Source organism: Chanodichthys erythropterus, chromosome 19 (assembly GCF_024489055.1).
Source record: "Chanodichthys erythropterus isolate Z2021 chromosome 19, ASM2448905v1, whole genome shotgun sequence".
Taxonomy (NCBI): domain Eukaryota; kingdom Metazoa; phylum Chordata; class Actinopteri; order Cypriniformes; family Xenocyprididae; genus Chanodichthys; species Chanodichthys erythropterus.
In genome coordinates, this window is record NC_090239.1 from 24,900,646 (window position 1) to 24,911,217 (window position 10,572).

The window sequence follows — 10,572 nt, forward strand, 5'->3', positions numbered from 1 at the left end:
ATTTGGTAGATGCCCTACCAAAAGTCCAGAGTTTTGTGACCTCAAAGAGCGTGATGGATTGTAGGGCGATGGAAGATTAAAGGTTAAATACACAGGAGTTGAACCATTTAGGGTCAGTAGCAATACTTTGTAGTCGATACTGAACTTAAAGGGATAGTTCACCAAAAAATGAAAATGATCCTATACTCATCCTCAAGCCATCCTAGGTGTATATGACTATCTTCTTTATGACAAACACAACTGGAGTTATATTAAAAAAATATCCTGGCTCTTCCAAGATTTATAATGGGAGTAAATGGTGACTTTTTTTTTTTTTTTTTTGAAGCCCAAAAAAGGGCATTCGTCCATCATAAAAGTAATCATATGGCACCAGGGGGTTAATAAAGGCCTTCTGAAGCGATGATATGCATTTTTGTAAGACAAATATCCATATTTATAACTTTATAAAATATAATCACTACACTCTAAAAAATGCTGGGTTAAAAACAACCCAAGTTGGGTTAAAAATGGACAAACCCAGCAATTGGGTTGTTTTGACCCAGCTGTTGGGTTGAATCTTAAACCCAACCTGCTGGGTAGATTTATTTAACTCAACTAATGTTTAAAAATGACTTTATTGATCACTTAAAATGAACCCAACATAGGGTGGAAATTAACATTTATTAATATGTTTAATTAATAATAATTAAATAATAAACATGTATTAAATTGCTTTTTAATGAATGTTCACCTTTTGATATTATTGTTGCCTCTAGTAGTTATGTGTCTGATTTTTAATTTCCAACCTATTTTGGTTTCATTTTAAGCCAGACATAATAGTCATTTTTAAACAATAGTTGAGTTAAATAAAACTACCCAGCAGGTTGGGTCAAACATTTAACCCAACCACTGGGTTAAAACAACCCAATCACTGGGTTTGTCCATATTTAACCCAACTTGGGTTGTTTTTAACCCAGCATTTTTTAGAGTGTACCTTCCATCCGAGAGTTGAATCCGGCAGAAGAGTGACCTCGGACACGACACATGACGTATTGGCAAATGTGGAAGCGCCGGGGATAGAGTAAAACAAAACACCTGTCAAAAATGCATTGCTTTGCTTCAGAAGGCCTTTATTAACCCCCTGAAGTCGTATGGATTACTTTTATCATGAATGGATGCACTTTTTTGGGCTTCAAAATTAAAAAAAATAATAATAATGACATCATTCACTCTCATTATAAAGCTTGGAAGAGCCAGGATATTTTTTTAATATAACTGAGAAAAATGAGAATTAGTCCTCAGATGCCATGTCTGTAATTTATAGCAAAAAAATCTTGCATTAATTCAATCTCAAATGGATTCAATAAAAGAAGTTATTACTCCACCACCTGCATGACATCATTCACCAGCGTGATTGAGCGACAAATTTGGACAATAGTGGATTTCTTCAACTATGCATCATATTAAGATGTGAGTTATGTCACTGTATGGGAAACTCACCCCAGAGTGTTACTGACTCAGGAAGAGAGGTGCTGCAACAATGTCAAAAATGGGAAAAATAATGTGTTATTAAACATTCAAGCATGAAAACCTGTTCAAGTAGAGCAAAAAATCAAAACTTTAAAAAAGGTCCTCTTTAAAAATTGCACTCTTACTGTGTACACAGTTGGTTTTCTTTCTCCAAAACAATTTTATTAGAAACAACTGAGACAAAGTGTGAAAAACCATTATAATAAATCCCGAACTATGAAGAGTAACCTCTTTGCAAACCTTGCACAAGGTGAGTATGCAATGAAAGTATGTTTTTTCTGTCAGAGAAATGTCTATTTTCTAGATCCTAATGTTTTTTTTGCTCATTTCACACTGATTTTTTTTTGTCTGAATATATATAACATAATCCACCACTGCAATCCTCTTAGGTCCTTAGTATTAATCATAGAAAGACAGGTCTTGTAATGTCTGTGATTTTAAAACAGACCATTTGTCACATCTATTCATGCAAACAAGAACTTAACCCAGATAAGAAGCTCTTAATGCTTGAACAGACTGAATCTGTAATTCAAATGAGTCCGGTTTTATTTATATACTTATTTATTTATTTAGTTATTTTTGAAAAGGCATTCATCCATTAGCAATTATCTCAGAATAAGACTTCGGGGACTAAATTAAATACTAAATTAAATTAACTAAATTAAAGCTCTATCTAATACAATGACAGATATTGCATTGGTCCAAATGCTTCTTTTGAATGTCATTTGCAAAGATTTTTTACCTCATTTTTCAAGTTAGCAGTGCTCACCTTCAGCTTTATTCCTACTGCGCCAAAAAAAGAACTGGACAACATGTGACGTCAGATCTGGAGGATGGCTGTCATGTTTAAACAATGCTTTTTAAAGTTCCTAATGTTTTCTTTTTTTTTTTTCTTTCATCAAGACAGACACAATTATTTCCCTAGACAGACATATCTTGTGTTGCTGAACAAGATGGAAGAAAATATGTACTGTAATCCAAACAGATGACAGAAGAAACACACATGGTGCACTTCACAAATGGGATGCTCTTTCTTTCTTTCTTTCTTTTTCTCTCTTTCTTTCTTTCTCTTTTTCTTTCTTTCTTTTTTTCTTTCTTTCTTTCTTTCTTTCTTTCTTTCTTTCTTTAAATAAAAAAACATTATAAGAACAGTTTGATGGTTTTTTTTGTTTGTTTTTTGTTTTTTTGATGTGAGAACTATTAGCTTTGCCTTAAGACAAGTTGAGAAAATTAGTAATCAAATTTGACATACCTGAAGTTGACGTAAAAAGTGGTCAAAATGAAGTCATGCTGCAAAAATAGACACTCAAAATGGAAACTTTCTAAATCTGTTTGAGAGCGCGTGAAGATGTCGAGAAGTCATTGAGATGACAGAGAACCCACTTTTCTTTTCTTTCTGTTGACAGTATTTTCTTATTTATAGCATGATAAACAGAGAATACATTATCCCCTCTGTAAAAAATTATAACTCTAATATGTCAGCAAAAACTATTATGAACTCGACTTCATCCACTGTTCAGACCTCTCTCCTGGAAATGCATGTAAATTAGTGCATATTAACTTACATAATGCTTCATTTGCATATTTAAACGACATTCCAGATTGTCTTAATGTACTGTCTGTGATTAATTAACGGTGAAATTATGACAATATCTATTTTTAATTTTTTACCCTATTCCCCTTGCATTACAAACATCACTCCACTTTTGTATACAACTTGAAAATTCCACTATTAATTTTGTGTATTTATATGCACAAATACGTCTTTGTACCCTCTGTTGTTTAATAATTAAAGGTGGTTATAAACTCTATTGGTCATATATCTCATAAAGAGGCAGTGATGCCAGAGGAGCGCACTGACGTTAGCTATGCCTAAGGATAGCAGCTTGCGTTCTTCCCCGTAACCATGGTAGAGCCGCTCATCATTTCCACAGCAACCTTGAATCAGACAGCAGCATAAGTGTAGAAGCAGATAAACTAGAGAACGCACTTTTTCAATTTTAAAAACAGGAAGAGATTGAATGAAAACGGTCATCAGTCAAACCCACTCTATGTAGGCAGCATTCAAAAACTGGCCTCTTATTTATGCTGCCTTTTAAGATACCTTCCTTTCATCTATTGTAATATTGCATGTACCTTTCACAAACAAATCAATCCCAGAATGCACAACAAGCCCATAAAAATTATAATAAACCATAATACATTTCATTCAATACTGAGGTATATTGATGAAACAGTATGCTATTTTTTAATGGATTGTTTTACCCAATATTTGTGTATGCTATGTATTTTTGCAATTTAGGATCATTGGAAAAACATGCCTCGATCTATATTTGTGCAAAACTCCAAAACACTACCTATACATACAATTCAGTGCAGTTTCCAGCTGAAATTAACACTAGTGACAGTAAAACACCAACAACTTTTATTCCTTTTTGCACAGATTATGATTAGAGGAGCAAATTATTGATTTATAAAGACTTATTTTCATGCAGTTCCTTGTGCAACACTATGTTATGAGCTCAAAACACTTTCCCCATAGTGCATGATGTGTAAACTAATACATTTTGATATTTGCATTACATAATCAGCTCCATATGTGTGTCTTTTCTGATGTAGTAAACTTGCTCTGCAGCTCACCTGATGCAGCATTGCTCTTGTGATGTGAAGCGCTCGGGTACGGGTCTTGTGAAACACGAGTCACCATAAAAGAGCTCAAATACTTGCAGAAGCAGCTGAAATGACATGATGCTTCAGCAAATGTGTTTTAATTTCACGTTTGCTTTGTCAACACTATTGGTCAGGTTTAGTGTCGGTGCTATATTATTTTAAAATGCGATTTCATTTCATATCATTTCAAAATTGCCACAGTATGAGCAACAACCAACATAATAAAAAAATCTGACAGATTGATATTCATCTGTTTTGAATAAAACCAAACATGCTTTTAGCACCACAACATGAACAACATGCAACAAGCAACGTAATTTCATTTTGCGTGTTTTTCCCATGAGACTTATTTCTGCCACTAAATAAAAAAATAAATAAAAAAAAAGGTAATTGTGACTTCTTTTCTCGCAATTGCAAGAAATAAAGTCAGAATTGAGAGTTATGATGTCAGAATTGCGAGATATAAATTCACAATTCTGACTTTTTTCTTGCAATCATGAGCTTACATCTCACAATTCTGTCTTCTTTTTTCAGAATTGCGAGATATAATGTTATAATGTCAGAATTTCAAGACAAGCTCACAATTACAAGAAATAAAGTCAGAATTGGAAGATATAAATTTGCAATTCTGACTTTTTTCCCACAATTGTGAATTTATATCAATTCTGACATTACAACTCACAATTGTGAGATATAAAGTCAGAATTGCGAGATATTAAGTCAGAATTGAGAGATATAAAGTCAGAATTGAGAGATATAAAGTCAGAATTGCGAGATATTAAGTCAGAATTGCGAGATATAAAGTCAGAATTGCGAGATATAAAGTCAGAATTGCGAGATATAAAGTCAAGCTCACAAATATAAAGATATAAAGTCAGAATTGCGAGATATTAAGTCAGAATTGCGAGATATAAAGTCAGAATTGCGAGATATAAAGTCAGAATTGCGAGATATAAAGTCAGAATTGCGAGATATAAAGTCAGAATTGGAAGATATAAATTTGCAATTCTGACTTTTTTCCCACAATTGTGAATTTATATCAATTCTGACATTACAACTCACAATTGTGAGATATAAAGTCAGAATTGCGAGATATTAAGTCAGAATTGAGAGATATAAAGTCAGAATTGAGAGATATAAAGTCAGAATTGCGAGATATTAAGTCAGAATTGAGAGATATAAAGTCAGAATTGCGAGATATAAAGTCAGAATTGAGAGATATAAAGTCAGAATTGCGAGATATAAAGTCAGAATTGCAAGATATAAACTCACAATTACAAATATAAAGTCAGAATTGAGAGATATAAAATCAAAATTGCAAGATATGAACTCACAATTGCAAGAAATAGTCAGAATTGCGAGATATAAACTCAATTACGAGAAGTAGACTTTTTTCTTGTAATTGCGAGCCAGTATCACACAATTCTGACTTTATAACTTGAAATTGCAGGTTTATATTACACAATTAGAAGAAAAGTCAGAATTGTGAGAATCAGTCGCAATTACCTTTTTTATTTTTTATTTAGTGGTGGAAACAAGCTTCCAATGACTATGGCTTAGGCCTACATCTTAAAAAGTGCAAGCAGCCTGCTTGATTTTACTTTTACAGAACAAGAATAATCACGTCTCTATCAAATCTCATCTGTCTTGTCTCGTCCAGTACACTTACCCTCTGCAAAAAAATTACAGCTATGAAGCTTAAAAACCATGAAACAGACAGCGAGAAAATAACAGTTTGGGATCAGCCACCTGTGGTTGATGATTCACACGCAGGTCAGAAACACACTCTTGTTCTCTGTGACATTGCTCATCTTCCTCTGTATATTCAGCTGATAGCGACACACACTGTGCCAATTGCATCACAATATTAACAGCGGCGTGTTAGAGAGCCGGATCCCAATGGACTGACCAGCGGGACGTAATTGGATCTGTACAGAGAAATATTCCAATCCGAACTCAACGATCCTTCCCTACCATTCCATGCGTGACGCAAACACCAAAAACAAAGTTCCCTGGAGGGATTTGAACATGCATCTTTTTTGGCAGTGCAATGTCCTTGGTGCATATTGATAAATGTTTACTTAGAATTACATTTTGTGTACTAATGCTTTTTCGTAGACAATATTCAGTCAATGTGCTTTTCTGTGTCTTTTCAGCAGTTTGCTGTTTATAACACAACAGAATCCCCCTTATTTTACCTCAAGGCAATGGGAGAAAACAGAACAGTAGCTTGTTAATGTTTGTGTGAAATCAATTTAAATACAAGTGTGACTCCACAAGCCATGGGAGAAGTTTTGCTGGGAAAACTTCATCACAACTATCGGGCAACTATCACCCATATCAACTATTAGTCCACCCACATATGTAGCCATAGTAACTTCTATTTATATGCATCACATGAAGATAGAAAGAACAACCTGAATCCCTACATGTTTTTAGTATGGTGGCTTGAAATGAATAATTTGTTCCAGCATATCATGTTGTGGTCAGCACGGCACTTACATGGAACCAAAAGCCAGGACTTTGTCTTTCTGTTCCAGACTGTCCAAAACATTATCAAGGACAGAAAGACGTGACACAGGCAGCTGAACATGCCTAAGGCTGCTCACAAACAAAACTAGATTAGCACTTTCTGAAATGAAAAACGGCGTTCGTTATTGCAGTGTTGCAAAGCATCATAGGTCCACTTTAAATCTTTGCAACTGGTAGATCACTTCAACAGTAAAACAAAACATTACGAAACATCAAACACCCCAAATTACACCTGCTGTATAGGATATACCATCTAGAAATAGCCTCACTTTTACTTGTACATTTTGATCAAAATTACCTACTACTTTTAGCAAATGAACTAAACTAACTGACGTATAACTGTGAGACATGTTATAAAGTGATACATCAGACACACTTCAGTACAAATGAATCTGAATACAATCAGTTTAATCATCCTTACAGTTGATTAATCATATCAATGTTGGCACTTTTTGTCACATATGTAATTATAGTGTTTATTTACACCTTTAAATCAATAAACTCACGGTCAACTGCTTCAGAACCTCTGGAATAAAGCTGTAAAATTTATTTAATTAACTGCTTTCTAAGAGAAACTCATTTGTAATTCTCATACATCAACCAATACATGTTAGTTCGTTTTAAACAAGTGCTGGTTATCTGCGTCATAATAATCAGTGTTCTTGTAGACAAAGAGCAAATGCCATCAAGAATTACAGGGATGGAACTGGTAATTGCCATCCAGAATATATGAATACTGATTTCTTTATAAATCTTTACAAGCCCAAGCAGTCACAGGCATGATATGCGTGTGAGAAGCTGCTATCAAACAGACATTCATCACGGAGAGCAGAGAGACAGGTGCAAATTAATGATTGATTGGGATTGGCCTTTTCATCACTACAAGAGCCCCTGACGAGCGTGATCATTTCTCATTGTGTGCCGCAGATAACAGATCTCTGAGTGTGAGCCAGACTGAAGAGTTAAGAATATAAGGGGTTAAAGATAGGAATCATCTCACCCAACTGCAGCGCTGGGCAGAGAGGAGAGAAAGACTGCAAACATGTCTCAATATTAATGTCCGGATATTATAGCATACGTCACTATATTCTGGATCAGATCTTGTCAATTCATTAGAGTTACCTATGTATTAAACTTCACTTTTAACTCACTGCACATCACATGTGCGGCATGAATTATATCTCAAATCATGCCTGGTTGAAGACAGGTGTGCTATTACTTTTCTAAGATTTTCGCCCGCACGATAAAAGAAGTGGAAAATCACATAAACTAACATCTGTACCATATGTAAAGACCAAAATATCACATTAAAACACACTAAAAGCCACTCTTAGCAATGAATAAATTGCATCAATGACAGCTAGGGCCCTATCATAAACCCGGCGCAATGCAACACCAAGGTGCGACGCAAGTGCTTTTTGCTAGTTTCAGCCTGACGCAGTTGTCATTTTCACATTCAGGGCCCACACTGTTTAAATAGCAAATCCATCTGTTCACCTATGGGTGTGCTGGTCTGAAAACGAGGTGTGTTCAGATGCATTGTTGGCGTGTTGCTATTTTGAGGCAACTGAAAACGACTGCGCCACTGACCAAACTGATCTAAAGTCAAAGGTGCAATATTTATTTATTTTTTTAAAGGGCGCTTTAGTAATATGTGGTGCAAAACATGCAAACACTCATGCAAACAAACATGCCAAATATTAAAAATAAAAGGATTACAATGTAAAAGATTATTATTGTATACATAAAGATAAAAATGCTTGCATGTCATAATGGATAGTCATTGCATGTATCAGAATTACCTTTTTGCAGTAATAGCGAATTAAATTTTGACCAAACGTGGCAATATACACATGTATTTATATAACACACGTAGGCCAGTAAGAGCTGTGCATTTAAACCTCACTCCCCTGATCTCAAGAGGTGCTTTGCGGTCTTTAGCCTCCTTGTTAGAGCACCCAACTCCCGTGCAGACGGGCCTGGCTTTGAGTCCACGTTACACCCAAAAGCATTCACATGACACACAACCATTTTGGACCATGCACCTGGTGCACTGACCATTTTTTCCGGCTTTAAAGGATTTGGACACGTCCCAAGTGCATCTGCACCATGCACTTCGGACCATGGGCTTAGATCGTTAAAAAAGGGCCCCTAATCTTTATTATTCACATTTAAAAGCATAATGTGGCTGTTTAAAATCTTACAGAAACGTACTTAAAAGTCACTCTTTGAAAATGAAAAGGCACTGGTATAAAACACATTCGCACATTGGCAAATTAAAGTGTGTGTGAAATGTGAGCAAGTCATTGATGAGGTGTTCAGTGTATGGTTTAGATATGAAGAGCAAAAGAAAGACAGAAGACTGAGACTGTGAATATGAAAAGGAACTTCAGTTGTTAGCAGGATTAATAGAGCAGAAGCGCTTCTTTCATTCTGGAGAGAAAGAAGCAGCCTATTATTCAGGACGATAACAGTTGACAAAACCCATGACATTCACCAGACGTTCTTGTTTATCCTGCCTGATTCAAAATAGTGCTTTCATTTCATAATGTACATTCTGAATAAATCAACAATGCCTTTCAGCTTACGTAAACATATCAACAAAAGTTCACACGTGGTCCTTCAGAACTCTTTTCGATTCTTCCGTCCATCAGCGTTGATTTTCCTGTCTGAGTGACTCACTGATTTAAGAGACTCATAGATGTTCTGTTTTCTGATACTCGCCCACAGATGTTTAGAGAGCTCTCTTTTATGTAACCCTTCTGATTACTGAGCTCAAGGCCACATGCGTCTTCTTCCTGTGTTTTTCACCTGTGTTACTGTAACACAAGCTAAACTGACTAATTATTAATTACATAACTGCAATTGCACCGCACTCATCCTCCAACATTGGCATTTAACAATCAGCCAGGCAGATTCAAATCATCCATATGCTCATCTGTAAGAGCGCCGCATGTCTTTTGAAGCTCCTTATCTCTGTATAACAATGCAATAATTATGTCTTGCTTTGGTAAATCTTAATTATGACATACTAAGTCATCATTTCGACCTTTTCTGCCAGGTTTCACAGATAAGGCTTAAGCTAGTCCTGGACTAAATGCATGTTTGAGCTGTTTTAACTGAAAGCAACTTGAACTGGCATATTTTAAAATATATCAGTGCCATCGTTTGTCTCGAGATGCACACCGGTAATGATTTTTTAATGTTGTAAGGCACTTTTATATTAGCTACTAAAGCATCTAAATTGAACTAAGGCCTAATCCTGGCTTAATCTAAATCCTGTCTGTGAAACCAGGCCTATATGTCATAATTCTGAGATAAAATGAAATTATGACATTAAGTCACAATTATGACTAAGTAATATGAGATAAAAATTGAAAGTTGACTTGTCGTCACAATTTTGACTTAGTATGTTTATTTTGTCATAATTTAATTTTTAAGTCATAATTTTGACTTTTCATATCATAAATATGACGTAGTATGAAATTTTCAACTTTTTATGTCCTAATTATGAGATAGAATTTCAAAATTATGAGATTAAAAATCTAAATTATGACAAATCATATTTATGAGATTAAGTCATATTTATCTGATGAAAAGTAAAAAAAAAAGTGACTAAGTCAGAACATAAGTAATATTTATGAGATTAAGAAAATCTAAATTATGAGAAAAAGCTAAAATTATGACTTTGTCACAATTTTTTCACAATTTTGACTTTCTAAGTCATTATTTAGACTTTAATGTCATAATTATGACTTTTAAGTCATCATTTCAACTTTTCATCTCATATATATGACTTAGTATGTCATAATTTAACATTTTCATCTCATAATTCTGATTTGCAAAAGCATGATTTATTTT